Raw genomic sequence first — 15,691 nt, 5'->3', positions numbered from 1 at the left:
CCATCACAGTGTGTGCAAATCTAATATTGCTTCCTAAACAGTAAACTCAATCAAGTACACACATAACATTCTTCCTTCACCTGGAAGGCCCTCCTGGAGGTTTCCTTATTTAGTTATATGTTAAAGAACCACATTCAGCAGCCATGACTGCTAGCATGCATTCTGTATGTGGAAAAATATTTACTCCCACTTCTTTACTGTACTCTCTTGAGTGGTCCACTGGATCACCTCAGTTCTTCTTTCAGTTGAAGATCTGCTTGGATCATTGTCCTGTAATTAGAGGTCTGAACCACCATTAGGAGGTCATTTATCCCCACAGCCATCAAAACACAACTGTGGGCACCCAATAGCCTGGCTGATTGTACTGCTCTGCTTCTTGTATATTGCAGACATGGTAATTTCTAGTATTCGCATTTATTCAGTTTTTGTATTTTTTGTTTTATCATTTTTGTGCTATGTGGACAAAATTTAACAAAGTAATCTTGAATATAGAACCTTGAAGACCAGCACATATGAGGAACTATTTACTAAAGCTATGGTTAAAGTCTAGCAAGTTGTTCTAGTTTTGACTACCTTTCTGTGTTACCCAATACCATACCTGAAGTATGGTATCATTTAACACCTACTTATGTACTATAGATATCCATAGAGTGCCATTTGTAAAATTACACAGTCAAAAATTAACAGCAATAAATTGGATTATTTAGGCAGTGTTCTGCCCAAGGCTGGAAGTTGGAAATGTCTTAATAATTTAGTTTACAAACTTCTACAGTATTGATTTATTGGTATTTTATTTTGAAGGAGAATTTTGAGATAGCAGTGCATTGTGGGTAGCAGAGGCAGTTGCAGGTAGGAATACTTGTTTGCAGAGCCTGCCTGTTAATGTATAAACTTCACCTCCTGTGTCGTCAATCTTTTCTTGCACCTCCGAAAACAATGGCTGTAAGTTCAATTTGTGTTCTGTTTGGTGTTATATGTTTTGTTAGTTTATTTTGAGATCGTTTTCCAAATGTGTTTATTCCAGTAAAGTATGTCCTGATAGTTTTTATTTACATAGTAACGGTTGCTAACGTGACTGTTTCTTAACTACAGCTAAGGTTAATTCTGTTCTGACACTAGAAGTTTATTCTGTGTATTTAGAGCTGATGCATATTTTTATTTTTCTGTTTCTTATAGTTTCATTCAGCCTTTCATTGAGCTTCCACACCATTGTAGAAAATTGTAAGAAGACATAATAAAGGAGCAAGACGCTCAGCTTCCTGGCTCATGAGAATTGAGTTTGGCTTCTTAATCTACGTTAACATACACAGCGTATTTAACACATAGTGATAACAGTACAGGCAGTTATAAGATTTAAAAAAAATGGAAGTTCATTTTTCAAAGTCATATTTTCACCAAGTCAATAATTTATAAATGTCACAATTACCAACTAAATATTTAGTTAGCAAGCAAATATTTAGCCTCAAACTAAATATTTAGCTAATTGTTTAGCTTGCTAAATGCATATTTAGTTTGAAACTGTGACATTATAACCAAATGAATAATAAAGAAAATATGACTGAAGAATAAACCCCTATATTTCTCCTATGACCGACTAAATAACATAAATTATTGCTGTTAATTTTTGTCTGTTTAACTTTAAAAAACAGCACCTCATAGATAGCTAAAGTAGTCCAAGAGTCATTGTTAAATGAGCATCACAGATTTACTTCCACAAAATGTTCCATCAGTTCTGCTTTGATTGTTCAAAATGAATGAAGTTTCGAAAGATTCCTCCAAGCAATCTAATTCTCCAAGGGGAAGGTGGGAAGTAAAGCCAAGAAGATGAAGAATTGTCTCTGCTTGCATCAGTCACTGCTAAATCTCACAAACAGGCATGTTTTAAATGTTGCATTAATAACTTGGTTATCTTGTGAAGCTCTAAGGACAGACAAGGTCCTAATGTCAAGCCTGTGCTGAGTTCTCCAAGCAGAAGTCTGGGTAAAGAATCACTGCACACTAAACATGAACTAGTATTAGTGCGTTTTCACTGACTGTTCCTTTACGTTTCCCTGTCAACCATCTGGAAACAGAAGAGCACCTTAACCACAAAAGAAATGGCTCCTTTGTATCTGAAGAGAAGAGAATGAGTTCAGGTTGGTGCTTGAAGGACAGGAGGCTCCCCATTTTCTGCACCTGGTCAGTGTGCAAAAGCCCCCTGAGGGGATTGAGGTCTAAATATAATTTGCGACAGCCTTCCTTCTTAGGACCAGCCTTCCTTAAAGCAGCCCTTCATTGTCACCTCTGTACTTGTCTAGCCAGCAACTCTGCTGTGCCCTTCCCCATAGCTGTACATTAGATTTAGTCCAAGTCCCATGGTGCAAGGAAGCTTGGAGGGAAAAATCTGATTTATCCTGAATTAAATGGATCTAATTGGTGGAATATTTTAACATTATGTGTAATGTTGTATCCTGTGTTGTTTTACTGTCTTTTAAACTGTTAAGCATTGTAAATTAGCAAGGGCTACATAGATGTTAGTATTCTGTATTTATATACCTAATTTATACACTAGTGTTCTATAGAAATATTTAACTCAAATACATTAATAAGACTATTTAATAAACTTAATGAATTTAAGAGACTTTGAATAACAATATTTATAGCGACCTAAAAAAAGATAAAAACAAATATAGAAGACAGAATGAAAAAGAAAGACAAAGACAAAAATAGACAGCATGGAAATAAAAAGAAGGGAAAAATGTAAAAAAAAATTATTAAAACAAGGCAGGGTTGATTCATTTCAACCACTCAATGTGCCTGAGAGATATTAAAATTAGATTTAAAATCAATTTCTAGAATCCAAATGAAAACGAGACAGGTATCATCTACTGTGGGAAATTTGTAGCCTTTTATAGTCTTGACCCCTTGGCTTCATACAGCTGTTCTTATGATAGTGCTTTTAAACTACCCAAACAAATGTTCTGAATTTTTTTCGTTTCAGTCTCTGTAGACTGATTTGAGATATAAGGGGAATCTGTTCCCTCAAAATTAACCCATGTGCACATTTTGTCTGCATATGTCTATCCAGCAAGTCCAAAATTAGCTTTATGTTCTCCAGGGAAGTTTTGTTGCAGCCTTTCCTGCAGTATGAAAACACCAGCTTTCCCCCCACTCACTTTGTGATGCCAGTCTAACCACTTGTCAATTTCAGAGCTTAAGAAACAAAACCTCCAAGAGTCGTGACGAGAAACTTATGAAACCAAACAGTTTTACAGCATTTTAAGTCCTGCAGGGATTTACATGAGATTTCCTGGAACTCTTTATGCAAACGTTCCTCCATCTTTCAGCACAAAATATTACTTTGGTCCTGGTGTGTGTTTTATGCACATACATTTGCTAAACGTTTCAGTTTGGGATGTAATTCAGCCTAAATTTTCCAAGAGTAATTCTAGAAGATGAAGACTTTAGAAGATGAAGAGCTCCGTCAACAGATGGGAGTTACTATTTCAGTTTGCTCAACAAATCAATGGTAGACAGAAATCCTGGCTCATGTGGCAATGACTGGATATGAATTCAGTCATGGATCGACTTATACTGAGCTCCAATTTTCCCTCATTAAACAAATGCTTTCATTTAAATTTTCATCTGAGCATTTTCATCATTCTTCTAATCTAATGCAAGCAACCTCACCAATAATATAGCATCAGTGCAGTTATTTTAGTTAGGTTAGCATTTAAAAGATACATGCTTGAAATCAGTCTTCAGTTACAGCAAGTCTGGATGCTTAATTCCAATTTTTTTTATTTGTCATACTACTAATTAATTGCTAACAACCAGACTTCTGTGTGAACAGTTTAAGCACAAATCCGCATGTGCAGAAGTAGAACATAGATGTCAGACAGCAACACAGTTTACATAAGTAATGGATGTTATTCAGACACAAAATATGAACGTCTTTCATAATTTCATAATTATAATTTTCAGGTATTTCTTATGTTTAGATTTATTATGTCTGGCCTTTTGTGTCACATCTCACATCAATGGTGTAAAAGTCATTTAAAAATGCAACATAACTATTCAGATTGCAGGGATATGTATCTATATGTATCTATTCAGATACAATGGGATATGATTTATCTCCAAATATGGAAATGGCAAACATCTTGATTTTGTGGTGGTGAAAAGACTGGAAATGGGCTGTTCAGGCTGCCATGAAAAAAGTCAGATTTGACTCACATTCCCCTGCTCTGTGAATATAATGTAACTGCTGAAAACCAGAGAAAAGCATGCAGCCACCTTCACTATACACAATCTTACTACATTAGGTAATTCACAAGCATAAGTCTGACATAAAGCCCTATCAAAAACTAATTTTAATAGTAATAGTCTCAACATTTTTGTGAAATGTGAGATCAGTATCACTTAAACCCAATGTTTTCCAAAGGTTTTGGGGAAAACTAGTAATCACAATTAAGAATTAGCTAAAAAAAAAAAAGGAGATTTGTTGATTTTGCGTGAACATCCACAATTGCGGAGTGTTTATGGTCATGTTACAGATTAACAAAAAAATTGTAAAATTTCTTGTATCTATTTTGTTTATTTTAAAGACAAAAACATGCCATACACCACACTGCAGAAAGAGCATTATTAATACATAATGCCTTCCAGACATAAAATGATTGTGTAATACTAACAGAATGCGTTAGAAATCTGCAGTTCTTTGTATGGGTAATAAAATATTCATGGAAGTACCAGTAGACAAAGAAAAAAGTATTGAACTTCCTCTTAAAGTTTAAAGGGTGCACATATTTTCAGTTAGTTTTGGTGTGGTAAATACCTGACCACAAAGCCAAACCATTTGGTAGTGGTAATCAAAACTCAAGATGCAATGTGGAACTGGCCAGATTATTACTACTGTCACCGTGGGGAGGGATGTTGGGGGTTTTCTGCAGGTAACAGCCCACAGCAACCAGAAAGAAGGGCAAGGAGATGGGGCTGAAGGGGAGGAAGAGAGAGGGACAAATCTGAGTGTTCATGATGGTCCATAGGCAATGAGTCAGATAGAAATAGAAACAGTCTCAGAGCTGCAGAGCTCACATGAGCTGCGCTAAAAGACCTTGGAGAAATATGGCCACCTATTATGTCTAAAAGATGTACCTCTAGGGGACGGAGGAAGGTGGCGGAGCAGGGAGCACTTCATTCTGGGAAAAGTAGCTGTTGAAGGCTTTTATCTTGGTAAAAATATCGACCCGTTCAGCACAGATTTCATTTTGGCTCTGGGGGAGAAGGGCAAATTGTTGACGTTGTTCTGAAACGTCTCCATGGTTGATTCACCACAATAACTTACAGTCCTGCTTGCATAAGGCAACTCCTGCAGCTCCTCAGTAGAAACAACGTTCATGTCCAAAGTGTGGGATCATTTGCCTCTTTATGGAGAACTGTGACCTCACTAATGTGGCCTAGAAAATAAATTTTTTAACAGTTAAGTCCTGTAGAAGGCAAATCTAAACTGCCATTGTTTCTACATTTGTTATTCAGATCAGGTTTATAAAATAACTGCATTTATTTGCACCAAGATGTCTTGTAAAAACTTCAGGAATATTAAAACTCAGTTGTCATTACTGTAACTTTATATGGAAGCATTTACCTACAAAAGCTTGAAAATAAATTCAGGAGAAGAATCTCATATCACAAAACTTTAATGTTTTAAAGAGACATAAAACTTGCTAAAACACTGGCATTTTCTCACTTTTGGGAGTGAGAAAATTCAGTCAATCAGTGGTGAGGAAAATAAGTGGCACTCCTGGATTGACTGCTTTGCCAATAGTGTGTTAAGTAGCATTGTACCTAGGTATTTCAGCTTCCACAACTACATTATCTTTTGAATGTTTCAGATTTGATCGATGAAAAAAAAAATTCATGAATAATCTTGAGATCCATAGAAAAACATGTGAATAATTGGTGGTGCACTGTAATTTGTAACTTCCATTACATTAGAAATACTCCAGGAAGAAACAAATTATTCTACTTCCATATGTTTATTACACATAGAATAGCTGATGCATCCTCACAATTTAGACTAGAGCAATGCAGCTCAGAGGTTAATGATCAAGTTAACATCTCGTTCTTGCTCAGTAGTGGATCTGGTCCTGCAGCCTGGCTGGGTATTTTCACACTGCTTCCCGTGGTGTCAACCAATCAATATCCCTCACTGAGAGCGAAAGGTTGTTCTGTACCCAGAACTGATGTAGACATGAGGAAATGCTGCTCATATTCATTCGCAAATACAGCTGAACATTAACTACATCGATGGAGTTATTGTTCCTGATAAAATGTAACAAACATCTAGCAGGACAATTATTCTGTAAATGTTGATTTAATATTTAGTTGTTGGTTTGAATCATGTTAAACTGTAATTATTATATATTGTTTTTAATTCATTCAACCCTTCCCTCAAGATAGGTGTAAGTTTAATACAAGTATTGGACATAACCATTCTTCAGTTCTCATTTATTCTTCTTCAGTCTCATTACATTAGCTTTGCCACCTTATCCAAGGTGAATGAGCAGAGGTCCAAACAATTATAAGGATGACCAACTCTGAGTGGGAAGGTGTCATCTCAGAAAGAGCATGGTACCTCAGCGGCTGTGAAAATGATGGCGTTAAGAGGAAACTTCACATAGTCTAAAACTCAGACTATTAAAGTTTATACTGCCTCTACTTATGAATCTAGCACATAGATGTACATATACATATGATTAGTGTTGATCACTTTTATGGTTTGCAGCAATTTTCTGACCCACATGTATGAAAAACTAATGCTTGAATGATCTGAATGGTTGAAGAAGATTAGTTTGGAGTCAGAGGGCAGTGAATAGAGTCCAGGGGTTGGTCAGTGTGGTGATCCTATGTTTCTGTGTGAATGAGTCCTGACTCCACAGTTTCCATTTCATTCTACCACAGTGGTTCCAAGTCCATGATTAGGTCATCTGGTTCTCATGACCTGGTTCTCATGTCATTTCCACCTCTGCTTCAGGGCATAAGTTCCTAACTTGTGTTGTTCTTTGTTGGATTCTTCCATAACTTTCAGTCCGGTTACCTTTAAGTTTCAGTTTTTATGGTTAGAACTCCATTTCCTCCGGTTCTGTATGATTTTGGGTCCAACTAATGTTTAACGTAACTAGGTAGTATCTACAGTTTCTGAACTGACCTCTTCAATTAGGAGTGGGAATCTTTTTTGATTTTCATTTCAGATATTCAGTGATTTCTATTTCAATCTATAGGTCTGCAAAGCATCTTCATGATCTATTACAGCAGTGGTCCCCAAAGTTGATCCTCAAGGGCCAGCATTCTGCATGTTTTACTTCTCTCCCTGGTGGTAGTAATAACCTTTTCAGCTTGTCAATGTTCTTCTTAGGTCTTCTAATGAGCCATCATTTGGTCCAGGTGCGCTAAACCAGGGAGTGAATAAAACATGCAGGATGTCGGCCCTCGAGGACCAACTTTGGGGACCACTGTATTACAGTGTGCTTTGCAAGGCAGAGTGACAAGCGGAATCAAAGTGACTGCCACTCCCTCACTGCATCCTTCATTTTGTTTTTACGTAGAGGTCACAGAGAGAGACACGTAAATATTTAGTTTCAAAATGTTTTTAAACTAAATATTTCGCTCCACACCAAATAGTTAGTTAGCAAGCTAGATATTTAGCCTCAAACTAGTTACCTTACTAACTAATTATTCAGTTTGCAGAAAGATATTTAGTTTGTAAACTAAATAACCCCATTTTTTCCAACATAACTCCAATTTTTGCTGGTAACTTGCAACTACAAACGGCACCCCACAGTGAAACACCATGCAGAGAGTTTCTGACATTTATGTGATACAGATGTTTAATCTCCTGTCACTTCTCTGAATATTGTCTGTTCTTGGGTTTTTGCCTTTAAGTATATTGATTTTGTGTCTATGTGCAGTTTTTCTATTAACACTTATTATAGTAGTGAGATTACTAATGAGATCAGTATCTAATTCAATTTTTTTATCAAATTGTTAATACAGTGATTTGGAGAATAAACATATTTTGTAATAAAATATATTGAATCCTTTCTGAGAAATATGCAATGAAGACTATAATTAAAACAATTCCTTCTTATGAGTTGATTACAGATGAGACTGATAACTGATATGCAAATTTGATTAAGTTGCCTTTTCAATCACAACATTTAATGACTCACTGTTATTATTCACTACAGAATCTGTGGGCAAAAGGCTTCAAACAAAAGGAAATTTGAATTTTTCTGCCTCTACTTTCTCACTCAAACCAAGTTCAGTTTTCTAAGGTGTCAGGGAATAATCTTTTGAAGGTTTTCTGTTGTGCTGCCAGATAGCATCAGCAGGTAGAAATCAATCAGAGCTGCGTCTCTAAAGAGACACCACAGACTGAGGAGGTGGGTGGGTAGGTCATAGATCAGAGCAGATGGATCAGAAGCAACTGTGCTTTGTTCTTTGGTTTAACTATATGCAGACCAACAGCTCATCGCACTCAACGGTGTAAAGGTTAGCATGTCTTACTCATTTCATATCTGAAATCCTTTTCAAATCTCCCCCTCAACTTTGGAAGTAATCTACCTTCTACCAGACTGTCCTTCTTCCCTCCCTGTTCCTCAGATAAATACCAGCCAGGCTCACTTTGACTTTTACCTGAACTACTTTTGTCTTTACCTCACATCCAACTTCAAGCCATAAATAAGATATTTGGCTTTCCTTACACTTAGAAGACAAAACAGATATGTTTTGTATACCTTTCTGATAACAAAGCAGCATAACTTCACAATGCTTACATAAAAACTGTTGGGTTCCCCTATCAAAACCATCCACTTCTTAGATTGTAGTCAGCAGCATTTTATGAGTTGAAATCAAAGTTTTGGTAAAATAATCTGACCTGCATAACTGTCAGGATAACCCTGACTATAGTCAATCACACATACAAGAGACACTCCAGGTGAAAAATTAACAACCTTCTAGTGAAGTGACAGTGCAGATCACTCCACCACAAAGTCAGCTAGATAATTGGTTTCTGAAACCAGTGAAAACTTGCTTGTAGCATAGTCTGCTCTACACTGTAGATTTGTTATCAGAATAATAATAATAATATTGTACAGCATGAGCTTATGGAGCCTGATGGGAATTCAACAAGCTTATGTAAGAATAACTTTTCTATGATGGAATAAACCCCAACCTCTGATTAGACTTTCTCAAGAATGGGAAAACTATGCAGAGAACACTTGTGACTCAGAAGGAGAAGAGTACACTGATACCACCTTGAGGTTTTGAGCATTCAAGCTTACTCTGGGCTTTAAAAGGGGGACATGAATATCAAAGTTATTTTCCTCCACTAAGCCAACAGCTTTCACAGCTCCAGGAATCCCAAGGACCATGGCTAGTTGTTAATTTACCCAGGCTTTGCAGCTTTGTACTATTTCCTACCTACATAAAATTGATAATGAAGTCATAACCAGCGGCTCTGAAAAGTAAAAAAAATATGTTACATAATTTTCCACTTTATCTCTACATGACAAAATTTTTTAAAATAATGTTAAGTGTATTGGTCACATGTTTAGGGGATACCCTACCTCTTGTCTAATGACTGCTTATCATGGATGATAGAAAATGGATGGATGCTTGTTTTATGTTGGTTGTATGTTTGTCACCATGTGCTTTAACTACTGTGAGCCAAGGTTGACTAATTACAGACCTCAGAACAGGTTAACACGAACTGTTAAAATATAAATTCTTAAAATGAAATTATATTGGATATTGTTTATTCAATATTATTATCAATTTGGGATGTTTTACAATAAAAATCAAAGTGTTGGTGGTACTAATTAAGAAATATTTGCACTTATGTATGATGGGAAATGCAACTTTTTATTACTCATAGAAGTAAGAAACTTCTATTCACCTGCAAGTGGAAATAAAAAGTACCTAGGATCCATTTTAGTGAAAATTCTGCAATAAACTCAATTATGCGTTAGAATGAAAAAATGCAGGGATTTGTTGACTTTGTGTGAATTTCCACAATACATTGCAAAAAGTGGAGGGACTGATGTAATTCGGCAGATAAAACCTGCTGTGATTTGATTGATAAAATAATGTCAATCAAATCACAGCAGCCATCTATTTTCACGGCAGAAAATGAATTGTCAGAGATTCAAGAGTGTGGCTAAGCACACCGTTACCTTGACGGTTCTATTTATCTAAAATCCATTACTTGACCATGAAGTGTAATGGACCGTTACGCATCAATCCATCGGGCGAAAAAATGGTGACCTTCATGGATGAAAAACATAACAAAAATATACATTTTTGAAGTAATTATGAGTTTTAGTAATTTTTTGTTAATAGGACAATTAGAACATATTTAGGCCAACATCCATCTATCCATCCATTTTCTGTACACTTTTGTCCCTAGTGGGGTTAGGAGGGGTGCTGGTGCCTATCTTCAGCGAACGTTTCGGATGAGAGGCTTAGGCCAACATGTTAAACTAATTCTGGATCACTTTAAAATCTGACTAAATTTTGTTTATGTCCAACTTCCATTTATGTTCTCTCTTTAATCAAAGAAGGTGACTGATGAACAAATGAACACCCCACGAAGGGTCCAACCATGGCCTAGGATGTGTAAGGAGCAGGAGCAGCTGGCACAGGTCCGAGGCAGGACTGCCCCGTCCAGAAAGCCTGTGAGCAAATCATAAACAAAATGCTCTTCAGTTTGTGTGGTGTTTTGTAAGGTACCTGTAATATACTTACGTCCCGTTTTTCCTCAGAATACTCTCCTAAAGTGATGTATGTTGCACATGCTACCAGTCAGTGATAGATTTGAAACAAAGCTATTATACTGTAAATTTTTAAAACTAGAAAATATTTCAACATTGTCATTGTTTTAATTTGTAATGTAAATTCAAATTCCAAATGACCAGTTGTGTATTTTTAATATCTGGTGACTGTTTAAAAATTGTGATCCAGTGTCTTTTGGTACTTTTAACTTATAATTATAGCTATTAGCAGTTTAACTGGTAGGGGCTTAAGTGCAGGTGTCCGGGTTCGGATTGAGGTCTTGGTATGTGCCTGGGACATTAGGCCCACATTTGGTTCTTCCCTAATGTCCTTCCACTGCTCTGATCTAACGATTAGTTGGATCTCTTGTAAGTTTACAAAATTTTACTGAGTAAAGTAGATTTAAACTGAACACATACTTCTACAGTCTAGGGCTGAATATCTTCACTACAGCAGTAATTTCTTCAGAGTAAACGTAAAAAGCCACAAAGCACTAATTGGCTTTTCTGAATCAATGCTCAGAACAAAAGACTGAGGAAAAGGAGGTCGCGTGTACAAAAACTTCACCGCTTTCATGCAACTACAAAGAGGAAAAAAATCTTAATACAAAAAGGCAAAGAAATGAAACAAAGTTTAGGCCACATCATCAAAACAGTAATTGCTGAGAAATAAAAGAAAGCAGATAAGAAAATGGGAAAAATGTATAAAATACAGGGACTGTAGCTTCAGATCCAATGGAGTAATGAAGTCTAGCAGAAACTCAAACCACAGAAGCTGTGCAACTAGATGTTACAATGTACAAATGAGAGTTTGGAATGTTTGTATCTTTGGAAAAGATGAGAGCTGAGTGAACAAAACCACATCAAAGTGAAGGTGGCAGTCCATAGAAACACGTGCTGGATGCGAGAACATTTAAACCTTCCAGGATTTCATTCTGACAAAAAACAGTGGAAATCAGAAAAAAAATTACCGTATTTTCCACACTATAAGTTGCATCTAAAAACCTTCAATTTCCTCAAAAGCCGTCCATATATAATCCGGTGTGCCTTATATATGGACCAATATTGAGCCACAACAGGTCTAGCAACTACGGTAAGCAACCGCCGACTTCATTTTTGCCCGTAGAAGAAGCGCGCGGTGCGTGCTGGGATAGTTGTCAGAACATTGTTTGTAAGCTATTAATAAAGTTTGACTGACCTATCTACCTAGCGACCGTCTAGAATCAGGTCATCTCCAGGTCATTTAGCACCACGTTCTCCACCAACATGCTGTGTACGAACGGAGAAGGGTGACCATCGTCCGGCCACGCCCTGGTCCAGTCACGGAAGGCTCTCCTCGCCAACCAAAGTCGGACTGTTTTGTTGACATTCCCTGTAGTGCAGCTCCATCTAGTGGATGCAAAACATATCTTCGGCCTCTAGTGTAGTGTCTATTCCAGGGGTCCCCAAACTTTTTCCTGTGAGGGCCACATCATTTTTCCCTTCTCTGGTGAGGGGCCGGAGTCAGTTTGTAACAGAAAAATCTGACGATTGCAGGAGTGCCTAAATGTAAAAATGTATTATTTTCCAGAAAGCCCAATCAAATAACCCTCTCTGGGCTCTTCACAGAATAAATCCAGGAAGTATTTTCCAAACTATGAGCCGCACCGGCCTATAAGCCACAACCCCAAAGTTTTTTTGTTTTAAACCAGAAAACACACATATAAACCACAGATATCTCTGCCGCTCCAGGTTTTCCACAGCGATGCAGCAGAGGGGGGCGGACAGCCAACATTTGAGTAATAACTGGTCAACTGAATATTACATTTATTACGGTTGAAAAAGAAAAAGTTGCCAAGTTTAGATTTAACTGAACTGATTACGTAGTTTCAGAACTGTAACTGTAAAAGTGCTGATCCTTTGTGTCTGCTACTAGCATGTGCTAAATGAAAATAGGCGCCACCTTCTTCTTCTTTAGATTTCAATGGCAGCTTGCATCCATTATTGTTACACTACTGCCATCTACTGGATCCTAATATCTATACCTCAAATTCTCATAATGATCCCAATATTTAAAAAAAAAGAAAAATCTTTTTCCCCTCAATGCTATTTAACTGATCAACAACATTCTCAAATTTCAATTCCCTATTAAAAGCTAATTCAGTTTTAATGGGCGCTTTCTTCTTTTATTTCCAATTTTGACTTCCAATGATTCACTTCCTGCTAAAGAGCCCCCTGGTGGTTGAAGAAAAATCCACATATAAATGGCTTATAGTCTGGAAAATACGGTATATGAAAAAAAATCTGAACGCTCTCAGGTATTGTTCAGGGGGCCGGACCAAATGTGGAGGCGGGCCGGATCCGGCCCGCGGGCCGTAGTTTGGGGACCACTGGTCTATTTTATGCGCCTTATAATGCGGTGCGCCTTATATATGAAAATAAGTTTTAAAATAGGCTATTCATTGAAGGTGCGCCTTATAATCCGGTGTGCCTTATAGTGCGGAAAATACGGTATATTTAATCCTTAGTATCTTTGGTGACAAGTAGGATAACATATTTAAAATAATTCTGCAAGCAGCCTCGAATGGCCCTCACAGCTCAACGCCACTCTGGCCTTGTGGCGACCATGGGAGCTCCGGCGACGCCGCCCACTCACCGCTGCAGACGCTCTCGCGCAGTTCCCGCACCCATCCACCAGGCAATTCACATCAGTGCGTTCAGCAGCACTTCCCGGCGACGTACGGCGACCATGAAACATCAAGGTGCAATAACTTCAACATGCAAGGTCAGAGATCCATCAAACTTTCCATGTCTCATTACAGACCAGCCCTCATCACATTCACATCAACTCATGGCATCACAGTAGCCCTGCCCACTTCCAGCAGGAAGTCACCTGTTTTTTCTGCTGGATGTCTTACTTTTACTCTTTGATTCATATGGGTTTAAACCTGTTCCAAGTGACATAAAATGACATGATGAATTCTGTCAACGCTGGCTGCTGGGCATGGCCGAATAGCAAATTTCAGGCCCTCGCTGTAAGCATAAGGCGAGAGCTGTGAACCTCTACAGAGCCCAATAGCATAGTAATCTGACTCCACTGCGCTACCTAGGTTATTCCATCAGCTACATCTCCTCACTACATCAGTCGATCTGCACCTGAAACACTATCAGGTTGCTGTGACACTGAACACCTTAAATTTCACCCAAGCTCACTCTACAACCACAAAAAGCAAATCTTAATCGTTGAAATCTGTGACAAGCTGGTGACTGGGAAATCGTAGCTGCATTTGCACTTCGGACAGCTCTCTGAATGTGGACCAAAGCTCCTCATGGGACTAGGTGGAGAACTTTTTATTCACCGAGTGAAATATACATTCTTTCCCATGGAATAATGAAATTTGTTTCAAATGTTGTGTTTCCACAGAAACAAAATACCTGAAAGGTCTTTATATTCATGTTATAACAAGTTGATTTCAGTGATAAAATGCAGACATGATCAATAAAATGCTCAAGGGCAACAATAAACAACCTATTGATGATAAACATCAAAATTGTAGAGAAGCTGCTGCACATAATTTATTTTTTGTGTTTATTGAATGAAAATCTGTAAATTTGTTTAAAATGGGTAATTATCAGGTACATCTGTTAATCAGGCAGTGACAGAGCAGCATTCTGTTGATTTTAGACCTCTAGACATGATGAATACAACTTGCTTAAGTTCAGACTGGGGATCAGAATGAGGAAGAAAGGGGACTTCAATTACTTTGAATGTGGCATGGTGTTGGTACAAGATGGGCTGGCCTGAGTATTTGCGTCCCAATTTCTTAATCAGGACGATGAGTTCTTTAACTCAAATGAACTCAAGTCACCACATCTCCACCAGATTTAAGTTTACTCAAATCTCCAATTTGTCTAATCAGATTGGACAAATTGGAGACTTAGAAACATCTCTGCATGCCAAGAGCACCATGTAATAAATGTTTTCTTCACTCAGATTCCTTGATTATTAAATGGCTCAAAATAATTCTACCTCATGTGTCACATACATTAATTCAAACAGAAGGATTGTTGTTGGTAAATGTTGGTGGGTGCTGGTTTTTGCAGGAATGGTGGTGTTTGATTGCTGGAGTACACTTTGTCTCTTTCATCCTCATCTTGTCTTATTATTGCATTCATCAATGAAAGCTCATCTTCTGTTTACAATTCTTTAAAGACAATGTAGGTGGATGTTGTTAAATGGTCCATCAGAGAAATCAAAAGAACTCAGGGCTGAAATGGACATGATAGAAACATACTGCAGTGCTGTTTAATAGCTTTTAGGCATAAATAAAGTTTATCAATCTACTGGATGTTTTGCAGGACTTCAACATTAATTTTGACAATCAAATGCTATTGCTAATTCATTTTCAATCCTTAAGCAGTATATTACTGATGTTTTTATATTAAAAAGCTACCAAATTTTGTCCATCAGTATGATGTTATGCAGTAATTTCAAGTTTGTTTGGATGGGTTTTCCTCATTTTACATTTTTAAAGGGATCTATGACTAGTTGAACACATTGACACAGGTATGAGGCAATTTTCCTATTACCATAAAACAGGGGTCACCAACTTTGTTGAGACTGGGAGCTACTTCACATTTATAAGATTTTCACTTTCCGGGATCACCATTCTTCTCACCCACAATGACCTACCTGCTGGGACAGGTAGGTCATAGTGGACTGGAGTCTAAACAAAACACAAGTAAGTAAGGTATTGGAGAACGATGAGGGCAGCAACAAAACCACTATACTAAGACAAACTGCCTCAACGTTTTCATGCCCCATTACACACGTGTTGATATGCAACTAAGTTAATGTGATCAGCTTGTGATCTACTGCATTAGCTAGAGCTAACACAATT

The sequence above is a fragment of the Poecilia formosa genome, unplaced genomic scaffold (assembly GCF_000485575.1).
Source record: "Poecilia formosa unplaced genomic scaffold, Poecilia_formosa-5.1.2 Scaffold519, whole genome shotgun sequence".
NCBI classification, from domain to species: Eukaryota; Metazoa; Chordata; class Actinopteri; order Cyprinodontiformes; family Poeciliidae; genus Poecilia; species Poecilia formosa.
Note: the sequence above shows the minus strand (reverse complement) of the source record.